The sequence below is a fragment of the Podarcis erhardii genome (genome assembly GCF_964252035.2).
Source record: "Podarcis erhardii genome assembly, chromosome: 5".
NCBI classification, from domain to species: domain Eukaryota; kingdom Metazoa; phylum Chordata; class Lepidosauria; order Squamata; family Lacertidae; genus Podarcis; species Podarcis erhardii.
The window spans coordinates 30,674,833-30,697,786 of NC_138509.1; the positions used below are offsets into that span (position 1 = coordinate 30,674,833).

General features: G+C 41.3%; 1 protein-coding gene across 1 annotated transcript in view; it reads right to left on the reverse strand.

Moving 5' to 3' along the window:
* The window catches only part of CDH23 (cadherin related 23), a 383,781-nt gene that overhangs the window by 319,214 nt on the left and 41,613 nt on the right, over positions 1–22,954 (reverse strand). The window lies entirely within an intron of this gene.

Genomic DNA, 22,954 nt, shown 5'->3' on the forward strand with positions numbered 1-22,954 from the left:
AAACACAAGCCTTTGAATAGAAAAAGAGAACAAGGTCTGCCTTCTCTCTCATGACTGCCACAGACATGAAGACCTTAGCAGAGCAGTCTACACGGTAGGTTGGTATATCTGAGAGAGAAATGTGCAGTATGATACATATTGAAGTGTTATGAAAATTAGTATATTTGAAGAGGGGGAGGCTATTTAAGATTTCTTTACTGTTTTTGCATCTTTTATGTGTTTTCCGTACTATCAGTTTTTTTGTGTAACAAACGCATAGTTTTTCTCATTTATATTTCATGTCTTTTCCTCATGGTCACTGAGATACCACATTTTTCTAGCATTCAAACATATTTATCACTGATGAACTGTAATCCTGCCCCTAAACAGCCCTTCCTTCCATTTTTATTGAAAAATTGGTCTTTTTTGGAATGTGACTGAACAAAACCATTTGACTAAAACTTTGATCAGTTATTAGCCATTATTCCTGCAGCTCTCCTCACAGTGGAAAAAAAATGAAATAGGCTGCAACTCTGTTGACCATTAACACTTCTTAGCTTTCCAGTTTATTGCATCCTCTTCTTCACCTTGTCCAACATTCACAAAGTGCAAGTGAAATAGTTTTGCTTAACTCCTTTGGAGTTTGCATACCCACATCCGAAGCACACCACTCAGAAGTCTAGCAATAACAATTAAAAACAAAACAAAAGGAGCAAACAGAAGCCTGACTATCACCTTGGGAACAACATTCCTGCAACCATCTGCAGTATATCTATATTATTTATAAAAAATTCTCGCAAAAAAATCAGCAGCCTTTTAGTGCAAATTTCTCCTAATAACTGTATTTTTCTGTGCAGTTTTGACTTATGTACATATTTTTGCAAGCAGTTTTCTCTAATATAATGCATTTTAGTATTTGATAACATAATCATTTTTACGTATACTTTCCCCAAATAAGTGCATTTTTAAAAAAATATTGGCTGGAGAGGTGCATCGCAAAATTCAGATAAATTTCAAAGCATGGTTGTGTTTTGCTTCTCATATTTGTTGAATTAAACAATTTATATACCACTTAACTATAATAATCTCTAATATGGTTTCAAGAAGTGTGAATTATGTAGTTTCTCATTAAATTGCAAACAAAAATTAACCCACCCACCCCAAATTCCTAAATTGGTGAAATATTTTGCTTAATCTTAGTTAAAAGCCTTGAAGTGAATAAAATTATTTTACATGAAGTGAAGTAAATTAAAAGCAATCAAGAGAAAGTTAAATGCAAGTAGCTTCCTTTGTAGCTTCCCACTTTAAAATACCAACGACTCATTATGGCATAATCTTTCATAGGCCAGCACTCACTTGATTAGATTCATGAAGTGCTTAGGTACAGAAAGACAGGTGGTTTTTTTAAAATGAAAGGTATTCTGTTTAAAAGTGTAGTAAAATGCCATTTTCATCTGTCGTCAAAATACTGTATACACACCTACCCACGTAGGTGACCAACCTCTGACTAAAGTGAAACTAAAGTCCACAAGCGTCCGTGTCTCAATCAGCTGTTATTCTGTTCAGGTTCCATAGGACACTTTGTAGGTTTTGCCACTGCCAAACCCTCTGGAAATTCCTCACAAAAGCATTTAACAGTCCCTGGTTCATATTCACAGCAGCACCCCCAACCTAATGGCGCAGAGCACAGTTACAGGTTAAATTTTTAAGAAAATAAATCATGCTTACAGGAGGCCTAACACCTCCACCCCCACTCCCCTTCTCTATCTTCTCTACCGGTTCACAGTTACAACTTTTCTTTAAATTTTCAAATAAGCCTTGTTCTGACTAGGAACAACGCTACCACATAACCAGATTAGGCTACCTGAAAACCTAACCGTGTGCAAACGAAGCTACTTCAGAATAAGGGCATGCCACTATACTGAATAAGTTTTGTTTGTGCTTCATAATGTCATGAGGTATCCAAAGGCATGAGAAGGCAAAATTGAAACGGAAACGTTCTGCAGGAATGTTTACAAAAAGCATCTCTGTTTCAACTCCACTCTGCTTAGCACCTGTTGTTGTGAAATTATTAGTAACAGGTATGGCAAACAGCTATTATACCTAACTCACAGTTTGCTGTAAACATATTTTGTTCTATGAAGTTAGCTGCTTCTTAAGGCCACACTTCCAATACTGAAAAACTTGGGACTCACAATGAAAATAGGTCAGCCAAACTAGCACCTTCCAACTTTTATAGGCACTGCCTCTTAACAAAAGCGTTTGGGGCAGATGCCACAGAAACTTGATAGACCTGTGTGGAGAAAATAACCTACAGATTTCAGACTGTTAATTCAGGACCAAATATTTCAATGAAACTTCTCAACTTTACAATATAGTAATCCTCCGCGAACATCTGCCTTGTCTAGTGTCCATTCCGGCAAACATCTGCAGCAAACCCAGAAGTACCGGAATGGGTTACTTCCGGGTTTGCTGCTCACGCATGTGCAGAAGCACAAACCACTCAGCACGCGTGCCCTGGGTCTTTTTCGGGTTAGCGGCCGGGGCTCCAGAACAGATCCCAGCCGCAAAACGAGGTACGACTGTACTTCGGTGTAGACTCCTTATTTTATTCCCATCACCTGACTTGAATACAGCCAACTCATTAGCCAACCATTCCCAAAGCCCAACTCACTGGGTATTTTTAAAAAATGCATGAAATGTTTTTTAGCCATACACTAATGACAGCACACACAATATTCTTACACACACACACACTATCACTCTTCAATTTTATCCACACAACCATCCTGCAAAATCAATTTAGGAAATAAATAGTGACAGGATCAAGTCACCCAGTGAGTTTAAAAGCTGAATCTAGATTTGAATGCAGGCCTCCCCAATTAAATTACAACACCTCATCCACTACATTATACTGACTCCTGATGGACTGAAAAGTGCAATTATCAAGTGATATGCCGCCTGATCAGTGTTGCCATCAAGGTAATATAATCACTTAAAAGTTCAATCCATGACAGCTGTCCTGTGGCATCAACTTTATTTGCAAGCAAGTCATCACATTAACAATTACAGCAAATCACAGAAATATACAGAAGCATAAATCAGACATCAAAAAGAAGAAAGAAAGTGAAAACTGAGTATTGCAAAAAGAAGCATGGAGGCGCACACACACACTGGCTTTTCCCCTACCAAGAATAGATGAAAATTGTGACCAAGTAACCTCCTGGGTTCTCTCAATTTCAACATAGATTATCATCATCATTATTAAAAAGTTATAATAAACCCCATCAGCCAGCAGTGAATGAGAATGGAATAAAGAAAGGATTTCCTTTGCAGCGAGAACTGCAATACAGTCTAACTCCATTTAATGCCTATACAAATAAAGAGGCACCTCTACTGAGCCTGTTTTGCAGTCAGCCTTCCCCTTGCCATTCTCAGTAGAAAATGTCTTCCAATTCATACACGCATGCACACCCATGCTTTCTGACAAATTGCTCAAGGTGCAGCTCTAACAATACATTTTTCTAGTTAAAATGCAATCTTCCGTCAGTGCACAAGTCAGGGAAGTTAACTCTGCTGCTGACTGCCACAAAATGTAACACTGAACTGATGGTGACCCTCACAAAGAGAAAGCCATTTATAGCAACTTATTGCCCAAAAAACGTCACAAGGGAAGAAGAGTCTTAAGGGGACTAAAGTACTGTGTAATGGTCTGTACTCCGAGACAGATTCACACACAATGTGATATAGGGACAAAAAGAGGTGATTTGGAAACAGTACTGACCTCTTAAAGCCCAATTTCTTAGGATGTGGGCCTGTACCATTGGGGTTGGGGGTCGTGACACACCTACAGGGCAGGAGAGGTCATCAAATTTGCTGAGACTCTGGCCTGGTTTGCAAGAGTCATGGTAAGCCAAACAATGGCTTTCCTGGACTGTGTGAATATGCTGGCTCCCAAGGAAGAGATCACAGCCGTTTTGCTCTTCCTTGGTCCTTTTAACTCAAAGTGGCAAGCTATGCCAAGGTTAGGTTTAGTGTGCCATCCAAACTCAGGAACTTATTCATAATCCTGGGTTTGGGTGACCTGCACTGGCTTAGCAGCCTGAGTAAGCTAAAAGGACCAGGGAGGAGCAAAGCATCTATGATCTCCTCATTGGCAGCAAGTGTTTGAAAAGACAGCATCCCCCCCCCGATATTTTTTTCCAGGCCTTCACATCTCTAGGCTTATCTGCTATTCTTCTTCTTATTTTTTTTTTTTAAGTATTTGTAGTTTTCCTGAATTGTGTCTAGTTTGGATCCTATAATTTTGCATACTTGTGCAGACCCCTGAGTGCGTGCACAGATGCTTGTACCCAAATGAGCTCAGTTTTCAGCCTTTCTCAAATCACCTAGTAACAAAAACAGGATCAGATGTGTTTCAGATATGACAGATGACTTAGTACGTTGTTTTCAAGCAACTCGTGTGCTTAGCCGGCATGCAGGATGACAGACCTTGGGAACCTGGGCATTAATACTGGAGATTTATAGTCAAATCTGTCACGGATGGGGGAACTTTTCCCAAGAATGACTATGCTTGAAGGTCGCTTTTCCTGGGTGATAAGTATAGAGAAACTTTCTCATCTCTCTCCCTCTCCCCTCCTAAAAACAAAAGGCATGTTTTTGGAAGAGAATAAGGGGGAATGTGTGTCCTATAATATGCTGTGTTTTCTGTTTGCATGATTTGTCTCATTTTCTCTCCTGGATGTTTCCAAGACCAGCAGCAGAAGCTTCTCAACACAGTGGGTCCCCTACATCAAAACCCAGAGTTTTTATGCATGCAAATTTTAACATAGCAATATGCTATTATGCAGAAAAGAACAGGAAATAAAATAACTGTATATTACTCAGAACATGGTAGCATTGTTTAGAGTTTTCTGCACTCCAGTTTTTTTGTGATTAGCGATTGCACCATTGTCTATATGGACCATTGAAATAACTCTACCATGTGCTGAGAGAAAGCTAAACCAACCACTCAGTTCTACTCCCATTTCTATTTAAGTGTTGGACTGCACATCTGGCAAGGGTAGCTGTTATCAGCAGGGAATCAGTGAACCATGCTGCTCTGCTGGTGCAACATCAAAGTAATGGCACAGGTCACGATGCTATGCTTGGCCTCTTGTAATGAGGGCAGGGAGGAAGGGGTGCAAAACTTGCATTTGCTGTCTCCTTTGTAGGCGCCATTTCTGTCTGTTGTGATTGTCTTAGCTTGTGCCATTGTTGAATTGTCTTTGTCTTCTTGACCAGTCAAATAATTGAAAATGCTCTACACTGTTTTCCCCCCTAAGTATTTTAAAATGTGGCTTTAGACAGTGGTCAACCTTTTTAAACATATTCCCCTCTCTTTCTTTCTCCCCCACTCTGTATACACACACTGACACAGGCTGACCATACACGCATACTATGTGACTTGCTTCCAAAACATGGTCAACTATTCCTTGCAGGAGGCTGCAGTCAAAACCATTATAATTGGGAGGCCAACTCACACAGTAAGCAAACACAGGTATTGGATGGATTGAATATCTACCAGTATTAATTGCTGATACTCCTATCTGCCATGAACTGCCATGTATATAAATGTGAAATAAATCTGAGATGAAAAAAGAACCTCTGTGTAAGTTGTAAAGTTTCCTGAAGGATAGTTCCATATATTCCTATTTTGTTTAAACTCACAATGCAAATTTAATGTCGTGGACTGATTGGATGATGGGAGGAACCAGCTGGGGAACCACCAAAGGAAGAATGCTCAGATCTGAGGGAATGGTGGTGGGATAATGTTGAGTGGTCAAAAGAAGGAGAAGACTGGGGAAAGGAGGTGTTGTAAGCTGAAGAGGTAACAGGGTGTAATGAGTTGGGAGAGTCTGAAAGATAGAAGTCCAGAATCAGAGGCAGAAGCTGAAGCAAGAGAGTTGGAGGAAGGGGGCCAAGAGGCAGAGATTAGTCAGGCAGAAGAGGCATGAAAAGAGCAGAGGAGAAGTTGGCTGCATTCAGGCACAGTCTCTGACTGCTTGGAAAAATCCCTGAAGAGGCAGCAACATAGCTTTGGAGAGGTGGGGACTTTCAGTCTTGGCAACTGATGCATGGGGTAAGACCTTCTGGAGATGAGCTGCTGTGCTCATTAGGCCTGACACTCAGACAAGTGAAGATTTTGTTTTTGCTAATAAACAGTTAACTCCAACTTTGAACAGTGTGATTTGCTGCTGGCTCATTCTTTTGACATTTAATTTGGCATGGAAGTCCTAACATTACAGAGCATGATAGAGAAATTCCCACCCCATTCCACCACCCCACCACCCCAATGTCTTCATAATTTATGTGCCTTGCTTACATAGCCTTTTAGCCAGCGCTTCTTTAAAATGGAATGCCTTTTGTCCATCTTTCCTAGGCAGAAATCTGTTCTCTAACTCTACTAGTACATTTTGTTGCTTTTTGCATTTCTACCAGTTCTACTACATCCTATTAGATAAGGCATGATAAACTAGACAAGGAGTAAGGGTGCCAGTAATTTAAAATAGGCCACTTGATTCCCCCCCCCCTTTCCATTCCTATTAAGTTTCAACATCTGCACTGAGAAGTTATCCACAAGGTTTTGTAAAGGTGTGAAGTTCTCATTCTCTCACCATGATATGTCATACCACTTTTGTGAGTTACATAAATAATGCAAATTAGCTGTGACACTCATTATCATTAGCCATCTTTAGTGAAATGTTAAAATATTGGTTTTCATGAAGGCATTGGGGCATTGGCAAAAAGACAAATTTGGTTATGCTGTTCTTTAAATACCACACTGCCCAGATAGCCATGGAGAATTGCTGAAATTTTCAGGAACTGCAGAATCTGACCACTCACACAAGAATAGCTTTCTAACCACATGGAGTGTGAGTTTGCTGTGGGCTCCAGCATGCAGCAAACTGTCATCGCACTACCATAACTATTCAGTAATCTGGGAAGGGGTGGAGACTGTATGACCCTCAACTCCCCTCTCTGTCTATAATTTACATGCAAAATGGACCTTCCCCATGAAGACTCCATTGGAGAGGTATTAAAAGTAGGGCCCACACAAAACAGTTCCACTGAAAATCTAATTTCTATATATCTGTTCCAAAGACTAGTACTGAATGAATATAACAAGATGTTAAGTACAAGCATCCCCCTACTTGCATCCCAATCCTGGTCACAGAACTATTCTTCCAGATATTACTCCCTGCCTCCATCCCACCACCTTCTTTAAGAAGCATATAAGGAAGTTGCTGAATGAGACACAAGTTCTTCCTAGTCGTAAAAGTGATACAGCAAACGTGCTTTGAAGCTAGTGTGCAAGTGGTGTGTGCAAACTTGCATGCAATTATTTCAACAACACAGAATTCATCTTAAAAGTTTTGAGTAGGTAGTTCCTTTGTTTTGTTTTGCAACACCTGATAGAAACAATACAATAAGAGAGAGAAGCCTACAAGCCTCACAGTTCTCTACTCTTTGCCTTTTTTTAATTACAGAAGTGATGGGGAATCTACAGCCCCAAGTCCTATCCGCTCCTGCCAACATGGGCATAGAGTTTATAAAAACACAGAGCAATAAGCACGGGGTCAAAGATGATGGGAGTCGTCACCAAACAGCATCAGGAAGGGCTACAGGTTCCTCACCGTGTATTATAGCCTTCTAGGAGTCCCTTGCACTAAAAAGTGTCTTACCCATCATTGTATCCTGCATCCCACTTGGCCAGAATTTTGATCTTATCACAACTTCTAACATGACATTATGTTTGGTGAGCATTCTACTCTGGCCTCTCAGCTTGGCTTGCTTAGTTTGGAATCTGTGTGTTTTCATGCATGATCTTCAGCGGTATTGACTCTTGTCATGTATGCCTTGTTTGTTTTCCTTCTAAAATTATTAAAGATGAATGGAATGTAAGTGAAGGGTGGAAAGGGATCAAAATAAGGAACTGGAAAGGAGTTCCTCTGTATCAACACGACCAAAAAACAACAACCCCATTGTCTAACTCTCTCTTCTTGACTTTTCTTGTTATACTAGTTGTCTAAAATCTTGTCCCAAGTCCAACCAGGCTATAGTCTAACCATGATCTTGCTTTTATAATCGCCAACATATAATTCATTACAAAGCCAATGTTTTCCTTTCCTCAATCCTGAGAAATACAAACTAGGTTGGTAGTGTTCTTTCACGAGGCTGACTGATATTGGACAATGAAGACTTCTAAGATATACAGAACTCTTCATAGCCAATTCTTCTATTTTTAATAAAAGCAAAAGGGAAAACATTTGTCACTACAGAGTTTATAAAAGCACTGTACAATATGCGCATTAATAACGATAAAGATGTCAAGCTGTCAGATAAGGAGCTAATTTCACTCTGAGCACAATTAAAGATGTTATTATCCTACCACCTGGGGCCACGTCTGCTTTTACAACCCAGCAGGCTCCAAGACAAAAGAACGGACCAGAACCACAATGGTGCAATGGATTGTTCTGCCAATCCTCATCTAACCGAACTCCAACTCCATTCTCCTGCCATTTCAACATATTATTTATTTTTGCCATTAGACTCATGTGCAGGCAGACACATGTACATTACATAGCCGGGATGAGTACCTGAACCACTCGGAGAATAATAAGGTTGGGGAGCTTTGTGCATTAACAACAAGTTCCTTACTACTGCCACTTCACAGCAGAGGAGATCCTGAACAAATGGTCTATGTTTCTTTTTTATTTAGGATTAGCAAAATCGCTGGCATAGAAAAGGTTGGCAGTGGGGAAGGTAGTGAAAGATCTCATTTCTTCTTCTTCTTCTTCTTCTTCTTCTTCTTCTTCTTCTTCTTCTTCTTCTGTTGTGATCACTTGTAGCTGAGTAAGATTGTCTTCCATAAACACGGTTTTAACAATGAGTCCCTAAGTGACTGTGGAGGCCAATTCTGGATTTGCACGTCCTTCCACAGTGGAGACATTAGTTTCCAGGCGGCAGTTGATCACAGTGTGGATTTGCCAAGCGTGCCTTCCTCCTAGCACGTTTCTCCCTTGCGTACTGAGTTCGAGTGTCTTCAAAGCCCATGAGACCTTTGGTAAAGGCTGTTCTCCAACTGGAGCGCTCGCAGTTTCCCAGTTGTCAGTGTTTATACTACATTTCTTAAGATTTGCCTTGAGACAGTCTTTAAATCTCTTTTGCTGACCACCAGCATTACGCTTTCCATTTTTAAGTTCAAAATAGAGTAGTTGCTTTGGAAAACGATAATCAGGCATCTGCATAACATGACCAGTCCAACAAAGTTGATGTCGAAGAATCGTTGCTTCAACACTGGTGATCTTTGCTTCTTCCAGTACACTGATATTAGTTCGCCTGTCTTCCCAAGTGATGTGTAATTTTTTTCAGTGTGTGTGTGTGTGTACATGTGACATTCTTTCAAACAATGAACCTCCCAACTTGAGAGGCAGATTTGCCCAATACCATGCCATTCAACTTTTCTAACCCCGGGTCTCATCTTTCATCCCAACCATCCACAGGGGATTTAATATTTTATTATATTATTTCCACTTTATTTGTTGCTTTCTGGCTCTTCTCTCTGGTTTTCCACTACTTCCATCCTTTTGCAACCAAGACAGGATTTTCACAATATACTAAAATGTGATAATTCAGCAGCAATAATATTAGCGCACACACGCCTTAAAAACTGTTCATGGGTGTGCTTATCTTTTGCATCTCCACTTAACCACGAAAATTATGCCTGAAACTTTTGGTTGATTGAGTTAAAAAGATGCCCCCGTTTAATAGGGAAGAAGAGCCTTTTTTCCTTTTTAAATTTGTAAAATTATGTTTAATAAAAGTTCCCCCCTTCAAAGAAAGCTAATAAAATATCATGGGTAGCAGATAAGGATGTAAGAAAGAATAATTTTCCATTCTGCCATGTATTATTATTATTATTATTAGTTTGTTTATATCCTAGCTTACAAATAAAAACAAGAATAGATAATAACATATTGAAAAACAACCATTAAGAAATAAATAAGCATTTCTAGAAATATGTGTGTGTGTGTGTATGCGTATGAGTGAAAATGTGTGTGTGTGTGTGTGTGTGTGTGTGTGTGTGTGTACGCGTGTGTATAAATCTATTAAAACCATTCAAATAATTACAATAAAAACAGATTAGCACCAGCCCTTTCATTAAAAGGAGTCAGTTCCCAAAAGCCTGTTGGAACAAGAAAGTTTTCAGCTGGTGGTGGAAGGACAACAAGGAGGGAGCCAGTCTAACTTCTCTAGCGATGGAGTTCCAAGTTCTGGAAGCAGCCCATTATGTGATAGTTTGTGGTCTGAAAGCAACAACAGCAAATACTGAATGCATTCACGGGATTGATTTCCATATCAGTCAGGGGACAAATAAGTGAACTTTGGCAATTTCCACTCCCGTTTCCATTTTCATCAGAATTCCCCGACATTCCTAGCGGCAGGTGTTTTTTTTTACAAGAGGCATCCCTCCCATTTCTCTCTCTCTCTCTTGCACACACATAAATACAAATGCAGATTGCGCCTGCTATGACAGATGTGCATTTTTCTTCAGATAAATTGTTTTATTTGTATGCAAAGTTATGCATAGTCAATACAATAATTGATCTCTTTAAACTCATTTGCACTTGGTGACACTGACACATGGCAGAGAGCAGGCCAACAGCTCTTTCTTCCAGCTAGTTACCACACTTGAACGGAGAGTGTGGTATCAGGAAGAGCCTTATGCACACAACTTAGAATTCATCCCCTCCTTCCCCTCACCCTCCTATTTTGCCTTTGCAGCATCTTTATTTCAACTCCCATGCAAATGAATGGAATGTATTACACATAGGGTAATGGCCTCATTTTCTACCTTCGAATTTGACGCTCGCAACATCTTTCCCCCAACCCATACAACTGAATGGAACTCCGTTATTTTGTATGAAACTGGTTGCTCTCTGGGACAAAACAGTCTAAGAATATAACACCAATCCTGGCCTGACTGCACTGGCTGCCAATTAGTTTCCACGCCCAAGGCAAAGTGCTCTTTTGAACTACAATGCCTTAAGCGGCTCAGGACTGCAATACCTCAAGGACCGCTTCTCCCCATATGAACTGACCAGGACCCTGCGATCATCATCTGAGGCCCTTCTTCATGTGCCTCTTCCACGAGAGGTCTTCTGTTGTGTCTCATTGTTTGTGGAATGTTCTCCCCAGGGAGGCTTGCCTGGCACCTTCACTGCATATCTTTAGGCACTAGGCAAAAAGTTTTATCTCAGCCCTTTGGCTAATTAAACAATCTATGGGCCTTTTAAACTGGGGGTGGCATTGTTTTGTTATCTTATGTATTTTTGTGTTTTTATCATGTAAACCGCCCTCTGATTCTTGGATGAAATTTTAAAAACAAGCAAACAAACAGGAAAAAGAGGCTAGAGGTCAGGGTAAAAATCGATGAAGGGGAAGCCATGCCTCCATCCATCCATCCATCCATTTATTTATTTAGCTCCTCCAGCAAGTCAATTCTTCCCCTGTTGAATATTATGGAGGCATATTTGTTCTGTCATATTCAATAACAGGTGCTTAAAAGACACACCCACCCACCCCATAGCTGTCAACGTTTCCCTTTTTTAAGGGAAATCCCCTTATTCCGAATAGGATTCCTCGCAAGAAAAGGGAAAAGTTGACAGCTGTGACACAGAACTTCATCAGTTTCTGCAATGTATAAATTTCCCCTTTTCTTCCATCAGCTGTAAAACAAGCAGTGTGTGAATTATGAAGTGGGAGAGTGGTCTGCTTTTTCAGACCTGAATATTTTAAAAGGTGAAGCAGCAACTCCTCCTGTTGTACCAAGGAGGGAGGGATGTGGAAAAACCGAACCCCTGTAAGTTGTTGTTCTTGAGGATATTACTAGTCTATGATATCCTGGCTTCCCTGGCTTCTTTCCAAACAAGATTTCGATTCAATGGGGTGTGTAAATATCAGAGCTTTTTAGAAAACAGCAACACTATTACAGTATTCAATTATTTTGCACATCCTCTTAAAACACACACACACACACATGCACAATTATGGCCTGATGTGTTTGGGAATACACATAGGGAATTTTCCTTCAAGTCAGCACAGAACATTAATTTATGACTATTTTTCAAACTCTGCTGAAGTAAGAGGGTAATAGCTTTCGGTTGATTTGCTTTCTATAACCTGTCACTCATTGGTGTGTACCTGACAAGACTGCAGACAATATTCCAATCATAAGGCCAATTTATCCAGGACAGTGAAGAATATCAGCCAGAGATAAAAGGACTTCCCTCCCCCATCTTTTCAGGACCTGGCAGAACGTTAAGACAACATCTGTTTTTTGTTTTTTAAAACCCCTCATAACCAGATGTTCTTTACCCATTGTGGGGTGGGGGGAGCTATTGCATTGTTGGCTCCTGTCTCAGTTCTTCAGTAGAACAAGAGGTGTTATGATCATCAACACCTAAATATATCCAGGTTGTTCAATCACATCTGCAATTTAAAATCCTGACAGAGTTACATATGAGACTACAGGTCTTTTTTTCTACTATGCTTAGATGAGCTTCTCCCTTTCTGAAAAGTTTGTAGCACATTATATGATAGTCATCAGTGACATAACTTGTCACACAGGAAGGCTAAGATTTTTCCCGTTGCCCAAATTTAGACCTTAAAGGTAAAGGTAAAGGGCCCCTGACTGTTAAGTCCAATCGCCAACGACTCTGGGGTTGCGGAGCTCATCTCGCTTTACTGGCTGATGAAGCCGGTGTTTGTCCACTTCCACAGACAGTTTTTCCGGGTCATGTGGCCAGCATGACTAAGCCGCTTCTGGCAAAACCAGAGCAGTGCATGGGAACACTGTTTACCTTCCCACCAGAGTGGTACCTATTTATCTACTTGCACTTTGACGTGCTTTTGAACTGCTAGGTTGGCAGGAGCAGGGACCGAGCAACAGGAGCTCACCCCATCATGGGGATTTGAACTGCCGACCTTCCAATCAGCAAGCCCTAGGCTCAGTAGTTTAGACAACAGTGGCACCTGCGTACCCATTTAGACTTTAGGACTACAGAAATATGTACTGTATTGCTCTGTTCTAAGTGATGGAAAAAGTTAAAAAGTAAACTACAAAAGTCAGCTTTAGTAGGTGCCAGCAGCGGTTTGGAATTCTGCAGTTTCTTATTCCTTTGTGTAAGCTCTTCCAGCTAATTATTCAGAGTCAATTCATCCCTACTTTTGCACACTAAGAATGATTTTCTCCTAATAGTGCAAACCATGTGTTACCTATCTACTCTCTTTTCACATTTTTCTCTGCAGCTCTTAAAGAAACATCTGAATAGAACTGACTGCAAAATGCAAGAGGAATCTGACACCACTTTGCATATACTTAAAAGTATCCTTAGTTCTGTCCAGCACTGCTAAATAATATTCTGTTTTATTCTTCGTGACAATATGTCATTTCCTTGAGCAGTTTTATTGAGCCAAAATAAATTCCTCCATCCCTGGTTGCTAAAGAGTCGTCTGTTTGCTCTACACCAGAAGTTAGACTGGCCTTTTGCCTGGTGCTTGGCTTTCTCCAAAATCTACTGTTCAGGGCCCACCATCTGGAAGCAAGTCCCGCAGTGCCCATGTTTGACAGAAACTCATTTAAGCTTAAGCTCACACTTAACATAGAAAATCTATTCAAGGTGGCTGCCTATCTTCTCTCTGGCAGTTAACCCAAAGTTAACCATCTTTATTCTGCCGTTGTTCTCAGTGAAAGACCAGTTAATGTGGCATTGGGGGGGGGGGGGCAGAAACACACATTTATTAGTGTGTTTATTAGTCGGAAAGTTCTTCCTGAGGTTTAGTTGGAAGTGCGAGCGAGCAAATCATTAAAACAAATCTTCTGATAATTTCTAGCCAGTATATATTTCAAAAGCTAGCAAAGAAGTTCGTTATTCCTCCTACACACACTTAAAACTGTCATTTTAATTGTGATCAGTGGGTACTACATATAGCCCTGAGCATAAGGGGAGGGGGTCCCCTTCTCTTCTGCAAAGGGAAATGGTGATTGCTTATGGTTCACACATGGTGATTTTTCACTGTGCACGCCAAGTAGTCTCCTCGTGAAAAAGCATCTGCTAGCACCTAAGTTCTATATATGCATACAAAACAGTGGATCACTGCCAATGAATAATAACTTTGCTATACATCTCATCACAAATGCTTCCCTAGGGATGCCTGGCTGCCCCAGCCATAGCAGGGGAAAAATTTCCTGATTGGAAAATTGCCTCTGCCTAGTGGGATGCTCCAACCAAGTGTCTTTTGGGGGTTAAAGTAAGTATGGGCATTTGCCATATGCATTCAATAAATATCTCTTTATCATATTCCCACACTTGCACTCCATTCATTCTATTAGCTAACAAAATATTGACTTAGTTAGCAATAAACACGAGATGTTATATGGTGCTTTTAAACTGCCTTGTGGTGGGAACTTCCCCAAAGGTAGTATATAAATGCCGTAATATATTTATAAAAAATAATAATCTAAGAAGCCACAATCCCACCATAGTCACGTTAAAATTATGTTCACAACCCCCTGCAAGCTTCAAATGTAAGATTTCTCATGCAATGAAGAGGGAAGGGAACTCCCTAATCTAAGCCGTAAATAAAGGCAAGCTACAAACTGAAAGCAGAACATATCACCGAACTGCAGAAAATGAGCTTGTAATAAAACCCCAAACATATGTTTATCTGTAAGCACAGTTTCAAGTCACAAAAGAAAGTTATTAAAACATATGCTTAAGCGCACTACTGAAATGGAGCTTTAAAACAGCATAATTGCTGGCAGTAATTTAATTCTTCAAACTCCCGACCTCATTCTGAAGAAATATAAACAAACTGCACAGGTGCTTAATGTAACAGTTCAAGCAGTGAAAATTAGTATTCAGTATAGTTTACACTAAAATTGCTAATCTGAACAAAGGTTTGAGCCAATTCTCTTTCACACAGCAGAAAAGAGAGCAGAGTTTCACATCTGCAGTGAATTTCTCAGATACAGCAACACACTGTGATCTTCATATGATAACATAAAGACATGTTGCTATAAACAGGGAAAGCCTTTGTCCCAGTACAAGCCATGATGCCTCCACTATTCATACAAGGTGTTGTATAGCAGAAACTCTGTATGGGATTTCATGCAGCTATGCAACGGAACTGACACTCCTCAAGGGAGATGCATTATATAAGCCTTTTTCCATGCTAGACAGAGCAAGTTACAGTAGCTCAACCCCACTTCCCTGCCTCTGAAGATTTCAGTAGAACTTACTACCTGGTAGAAGTTGGCCAAAGGAGAGATCAAGGGCATGAAAAGCCCTAGCACTGTATGGGTAGAATGCAATTTCTGTTCCTTTATTAGACATTTTGTTTCTTTGTTTGCTTTTATTGCAACAATATTTTGTATGCTGCTTTGCAAGTCTCTTAGGGCTATAGAGCATGGGTCAGCAAACTAAGGCCCATGGGCCAGATCAGACCCAATTGCCTTCTGGATCCGGCCTGTGGACGGTCCAGGAATTGCCACGTGGATTGCCAGCCTGCGTGTTCTTTCCCTCTCCCTCACACAGCGGTGGCGGCGGCTCCTCCCTCCCTCCTCCTGGCTTCTCCCTGCGCTGCCTAGAGGAGGAAGGGGGCTGGGCTTTGTTGGTGCCAGCCCCTCTCCGGAGCCCTTTTGCGCACCGCTCATTGTCTCTCCGCCACCGCCAGCAAGACACAGGAGCCGCGGTTGGCTGAGTGCCCCTCTCAAGTGACTGCCATTTAAAGCAGCCCCTCTCCGGAACACTTTCGCATGCCGCTCATTGTCCCTCCACCGCTGCCGCCAGCCCCTGCTGCTTGCAAGACACAAGTAAGCAGCCACCGGGGCTCATGGTGCTCTTGCATCGTTATTTTCTTTTCAAAATATAGTCTGGCCCCCCACAAGGTCTGGGGGACAGTGGACCGGCCCCCTGCTGAAAAGGTTTGCTGACCCCTGCTCTAGAGCACAAAGGGATAGCCAGCCAAGTGCTTCTGCTAGTGCAGGGACTATTGGCTGCACGAAGGAACTTCCCCTTCCTCTCCACTTTCTGTGCATCCCTTAAATCTGTTCCAGGTGGTCGTTTCCCCCCCTACCAATCCTTCATAGCAGTTATAGAGAGGGCACAGGGGCACAAAGGGAGAGGGAGAAGTTTCATTGCACAAGTGAAAATCCTCGTGCTAGCGAACATTGGATACCACACTGGTATTCGAAATAAACAAACTGCAACAATAAGAGGCACATATTTTATTAACTACTTATCATGTAATTCACTCTTTTTGTTTTTGTTTTTTCGCAAGGTGTTCTTTTGATGGGAACAAATAAGGCCATACAGATTCTGACCCTGAGGAAGAAGCATCAGCTTGAAAACACAAAGGCGACCCAACTTCCTAATAAATAGTTAACAACAGTTATGGCTCATATATTTCTGCGTTTTCCTGCAGAACCAGACCTTCTGATTTGCGCCCCCATTGCCATGCTTTGGCCGCACACAAGGCTGTCATGTGAATGCAAAAGGAGCTGCTGTGTAGCAGACCACTCATATACTGGATATCATAGCATTCTGGCATGCAGCCTGTTCAAAGGGTTGGCATTCATTGCTACCAACCAAATGCCTCGAGGCCGAGATAAACGAGGAAAGGTGTGGCAAGGCAATTCCACCTAGGGGGAAACTTAAGCAAAGTAGCCTACATACAGTAAGACATGTTTTTGTCACCATTTATTACAGAATGATGATGATAAAAATATAGCAGTGATTTTTCTCCAACATTGTCATTTCCTTGTAAATGAAATCTTGAATATATACTCCCACGTGGGCAGACATACATTTGATCACAGTGTAAAATGGTGAGCCTATGTATTTGTGTTTGTGTGTGCAGTTCCTCTTCTAGGCCAGTATCAGCTCTTGGCATTCTTGAGTAGTAGCCAGGGGCCCAGACTCTCAGCAAAGACCACGGTTGATGCCTGTTGTCAGCCTCCCGCAATATATATATATTTCTGTCCTAGTATTATAAGCAGTACCAGATGACCAGACCTGGCCGCCATTTTAATTTCCCACAGTGCCTGGAGCAACATTAGGGGAAACAAACATGGTGACTAAATCCAGCCACCTGGTACTGCTTGGCACGCTGCTGCCTCCATTCAAATAAGCCCACCAAAGGAGGAGGGGGTATACCAGAGAAAATTTTGTCCAGGACCCCCTCAAACATGCAGTCAGCCTTTTTCTTTGTGACATGGTGAAACAGACATCCAGTTGCACAGAAGTTGAGTTAGATTGAATAAAACTTCACCATGATCCAATGGACCATAAGTTAATCGAACTTTTCAAAGGCAATAAAGAATTCCACGAGAAGTAGAAACATAATCTCACGCTATCTCTATCATAAAATGAAGCTTGTTCTCAGAAATTAATTTTCTCCCAACACCTTTTAAGCACTCTCTCACTGAGAGTGCTTCATTGATACTTGCACAGAAATTTCAAGCTGTGTACACACTTCTGTTTAGTCTCCATCCAGCGTGCTGCCAGTATTTGGGAAGCGATATACACACAACACTAGCCACAATCCATATCTATGCAGTATCTGCCCTGTTATTTCTTATGAAATACTGAGTTTTGGCGTGCTTTTCCCCAAACCATAAGGCATGAATATGGATGAAGGTAATGCATGGAGATATCTGAGAATCTGGCACAATGCTAAATAAATTATTTCCTTGATGACATCAACATTGCATGCAAAGACCGGTAGAACTCTTGTGCTTTAAACCAACAATAACAAATATCTTAAGGAGGATGGGGAGTCACTTCAGTACGACACTTCAGAAATGGCTCTAACCCTTTCTGGCAAGTCTACATTACACAGAACAAAATCCACAGAACACAATCCAGAATGCACAGTTGAGCATCCCTTGTTCAATCTGCTGAAATCAATGGCCTTTAAATGCATTTAACTGTGTATCAAACTGTGTCCAATGTAAACAAATGTAGTTCAGTAGTGAGCCAACTGTTGATTTTGCTATAGCTTTCCAGTCTTCCGCTGGGCTTCATTTAATTTGCACATGGTTGATGCCCAATTAGTACCTCATTATCAAGTCGCCTGCAGTATTTCTTTAGCCTTACACACTTCTAGCTTTAAATATCTTCTGTGCACATGCAGACATTAGGTTTCATTAGTACGTAGCAGGGGAAGATGCATGGAGATTTGCAATCTGTACAGGGTTTTGTGAAAAACTTACAAAGCTTATGGAGTCTTCAAACTTTGTACGCAAGATAAGATGTCAATGTTTTTTAGATAGCTCTGTCAATGTGCACGATGCTTTTCAGATTAAAAGTCCCCGCCTTGAGGAGCTTACAAACTCTAAGTGAATGCAGGGGGGGGGGGCGAAGTACAGTGAAGGGGGTGGAGGCTGGATGACATTGTAGCATCAAACTCACTATGAGCTTCCTTGTTGTTAAGCAACAGGACTGGTGCTGATATCAGATCTATGTACATCTTCCCTATCTTCACAGCCCTCTTATGCATAACTAAACCTAAGATCCGGTCTTGAAGGGACATGCTTCAGTGATCAACAATAATTACATACACCGCGGGACAGACATAACCTTCTCCAAGGCTGTCTGTCTAAATGAGTAGCTCTTAATTTGTGTGCCTCTCTGCAGGTTGATTCTCCCTCAGCTCCCTCCCTTTTAGCTAGTGTGTTGTAAGAGGCAAAAGCTAAGCTCATTATCACCTCAGTTCTCCCCACCATCAGTGGTTTTCCTCCCCACCCCCCAAAAAAATTCTACATATTTCTTGCAATGTTTAAGAGGGCTTTAAAGGCTTACCTGTTTTCAATGGGTACTCTACAAAATGTAATGTAGATCCTTGGATTTTAATTATGTTTTGCAGTTCTGTTCATTAGACTCATTTATCTAATTTTTATCTTTCATTTTTTTAATAGGGTAATGTTTGTAAAAATAACTTAAGATACTCTCCATTTTTGTCACATTTGGAAGTTTCATATAGTAACTCTGTGCTGGGGTGACGGCGCGTGTGCCCACAGAGATGGCTCTGAATGCCCCCTCTGGCACGCATGCCATAGGTTTGCCACCACTGTCCTGGGGGAAAAGGGGCTCTGCCCCACCAACCTCAGTCTGCCTGTCTTCTTACTTACATCTTGTCCTGGCTGCCAGTCTCCTCCTTGCCCTTGAAGAACTCAGCAGGGAGGAGGATGGGGAACAAAACCAGAATTAGTTGGCCCCACGAGTTTATTCAGCACAGGAGAAGGCAGCAGGTCAAGGGCAGAAGGAACTAGGAAAAGAAAAGGAGTGGTCTCTAGATTCTAGAGGAAGTGAGGTTGGACAACGATGGGAGAAAGGCTAGCCGAGATTCACATGCTGAGGAACTGCAGGGGAGGAGGCAACACTTAACTTTCCCTTAATCAATTTTAAACCATCAGCCAAATTTTGGCTGCAGGTCTTGAACAAGTGTGCATGAATGTTTTACTTTTATACACAAACACAGAGAGTTTCCTCTTCACACTGCAGTAGGCTGTGTGTGTGTGTCAGTCATTACTTCTGGGTGAAATAACTGACGAGGGGGTCAGTCCACCTGAAAATTGCTCTCCAAAGATCTAAATGAAACAGATGGGCATTGATAGTGTTTTCAAGGAAATTAATCAGCCTGGACTAGCAGCGATGCCAGAAGCTCCATAGGCCCAATCTAGCCTAATGAATTCCGAGCTCTCTGTCTTAATAGCTCCTGACAAGACTAATTTATTCATGTAAGTGATTAGAGAGGGAATTATCTATTTAATTGTTGCTTAACACTCCTTTAGGCATCACGTGAGGGAAAGGGGAGGCAGTTAAAGTCAAGCCAGGTAGAGAGAGGGAGGAGGGAATTTGAGCAGGGACCAGGGAGGGGGGGGGAAATGGTTTTATTAATGCAAGTGAGTTGTAGAAGACAGCAGCAGGCTAAATGGGGGAGCGAATGAAATCACTAGTGGGGTTTGTTTTCTAGCAAACATTAATAAAAGCAAAATTGTTCAAGTGCAATTGAAAATTTCCCCAAAGCTTCCCCACCCCCCACCTTGCTGCTCTTTGGAGCCCTAATTGGCTTCCAAGTCATTTTGGGTTTGAAAACTTCCCCTTGTCCCTAGTAAAAGTGACATCATCTCACAACCAATTTTAATAAGAAGAACACCATTAAGAGCATATGAAGCAAATTCAAAGTGAGGGCAGAGTTTCTTGACAAGCATAGCCCTTACTCTAAACTAGCTTCAGGTTCCCCGTCGTCATCCCCCTCCCCCCCCAAAAAAAACATACTTATATAGCCTCACATGGCTAATGAGATTTAGCTATGATGCTTAATGGAATGAAGAGAGTTCCCTTCCCCCCACACCAAATAAAAATTATGCCTAAATTGTAGCTGATTGGGACTGCAAAGGGACACACAATAAAGTATCACTGCCACCATCTTTATCCAGTAGCCCAGCAAAGATTTTAAGCATACAGTATCAAGGCAAGGCAATTTGTGGAGCACTAAGTTCTACACTAGGACTATATACTGTACAATGATTCACAAGGGCCATAAGCAGCTTCTGTATTTAGTTGAATGCAATCAGCCTCATTTATAAAACTCTTAGCTGAGAACAACAGGCTCCAAACTACAATCAGGGACATCTTGTGCTTGTGCTTGTTGTTTTTACTCTAAAGCTAGTTGCCCTCATGTGCGAAAACCTGCCAGCTCTGAAAGCTGTGTGTGTGTGTGTGTTTGGATGTTCTCCCTGTTGCATAGAACTACTTATCCACAAGCAGATCCTCTGAAGCTTGGAGAATGGTTAAAATGTAATAATCAAATCATGTAACTGGGGCCTGAGTGCACAGGATTTCCTTTGGAATTGCTGGTTCCCTGTGTTGTGCCCTCCTGTTAATTTCAAGTAGCGCCTCTTTCTCTACGTATATTTACAAAATCTCCGACCTCTAGATTGCGCCAAATATTTCTGGTATTATTAGTGTAGATGGGGAATCAAATTAGCAAACCAAAGCAAGCCCTGTGAACTTGCAGGGAAGATGGCAGTGGCAATTGGTGGTTAGGCCCCTCAGTTAAGGAGAAGAGAGCTTAATTAGGAGGCTGGGGGTTCAGACAACACCCTAAGCCAAACCCTGGGGCTTAGCTGACACCCTGGGAGCCCACGTTCATGCTAAACTATGCAAACGTGGCCATAAAGTACAATACCTTATTCCTCCCCCCTAAAGGATGTCTTACGCATCCCATGTTTTTTGTTTTCTTGTTTTTAATTCAGAATCAAATTTACCTTTCACTAAGAATACATGGATTAATGGTGTTGTGTTGCAAGCGTGAACTGCAAATGGGGGGTGGGGGGGGTGGGGGAGCACATGCAAGAAAATAGAGGGCTCTGCTATTCGGGCCCTGATAAAATCACAGCTATTAGCTTGAACAGGGAGAGCAGCCCATCATGCTCAGACTGTGCTTGTGCACACACAGGGCTTACAATCAATTCGAACAGCATTACTAGCCATCCACAGGCCCTGATTGAAGAGCACAAGTTTAATGGACTGAGAGCTTGGAAAGAGGCCAAGAAAAGGCCCAATCGATTTTTACATTTACTAAAACTGATCACTGACAAAATAAATAAATAAAGGCTAAATCTGTCAATCAAACGCCGAAATATTTTGCCAAGGGCACAATTAAAACCACACACACACACAACCATTCCCTGTTCTCAGTCGGCTCACAAGGCATCTATCTGGATGTGGAAGACGCGTTCACATATGCCCTATTTTCAAGTGGCATGAAATAAAAGTTCAATTAAATTCTTTTATTTCATGTTTTAAAATGTTACTACACCTTCACAGCAACATCCTTCATTTCCACCCCTGGAATTTCTTGCCCGTTAAAAGGATTTTGGGGCATGACAACATTGTTTTTGCGAATTTCATAAAACCTATCTTTACACTCAGGATAATTTTGGGGAACTGATAACTGCACAGTGAGTAGAGCTTAGCTGAGTATTTAGACAATCCTGGTTTTTGTTTTCAAACTCTGAGTACTTCAGCATGCAATCCCACTACCCAGTTTCCCTAAGGTAAGCACCAAGACCAACTTTTGGATAGACATGTAAAGGAGTTGGTGAGGGTCATTTGACAACAACAAGAAATCAAGCCTTTAGGGTCGTCTTCCCAGTCCGGTGGAACACCCTGCCAAAAGATTCAGCGGACCAACTTCGTCTGTGCCAAGATTTAAATACTTGCGAAAAGATTTTCTATTCTGCCAGTACTATGCAGGGAATTAACAGTACACTCCCAACAATGGTCTGTTGATGTTTGTTATTAATTTGCTTTTAACTTGTTTTATTTTTAACTTTTTATGATGTTCTTGTTCGTTTTATGTTTCTTTATTGGTGTAAACCACTGTGATATATTTTTATGATACAGCAGTATATATTTTTAAAATTAAATAAATAAAACTGTGTAAGCTACTTAGTTGCCAGTTCTGACCACACGAAGCAGAAGATTCGAGAGCAGGGTGGCCATTTACACATCATACAATCATAATATTGTAAAGTAGGAAAGGACCCTGACAGTCATCTGGTCCAATTTCCCAGCAATGCGGGTATCTTTCTCCCAATGTGGGGCTTGAACCCTCGGCCCTAAGATTAAGAGTCTCATGCTCTACTGACTGAGCTATCCCAACTCATACATTTTATTTTAAAGAAACTTATTAGACTGAACCAAGAAACACAGTAGTAAGGTACTGTCAGAATAATTAATTTCAACTCTGGTGTTCTCTACTGCCGGATACAACAATATATTGCATTGCAGACGGAATAGATAAGAAGAGGAAATGCTTCACCATACACAAAAATAAATTTTTAAAAGTGAATGGCGGA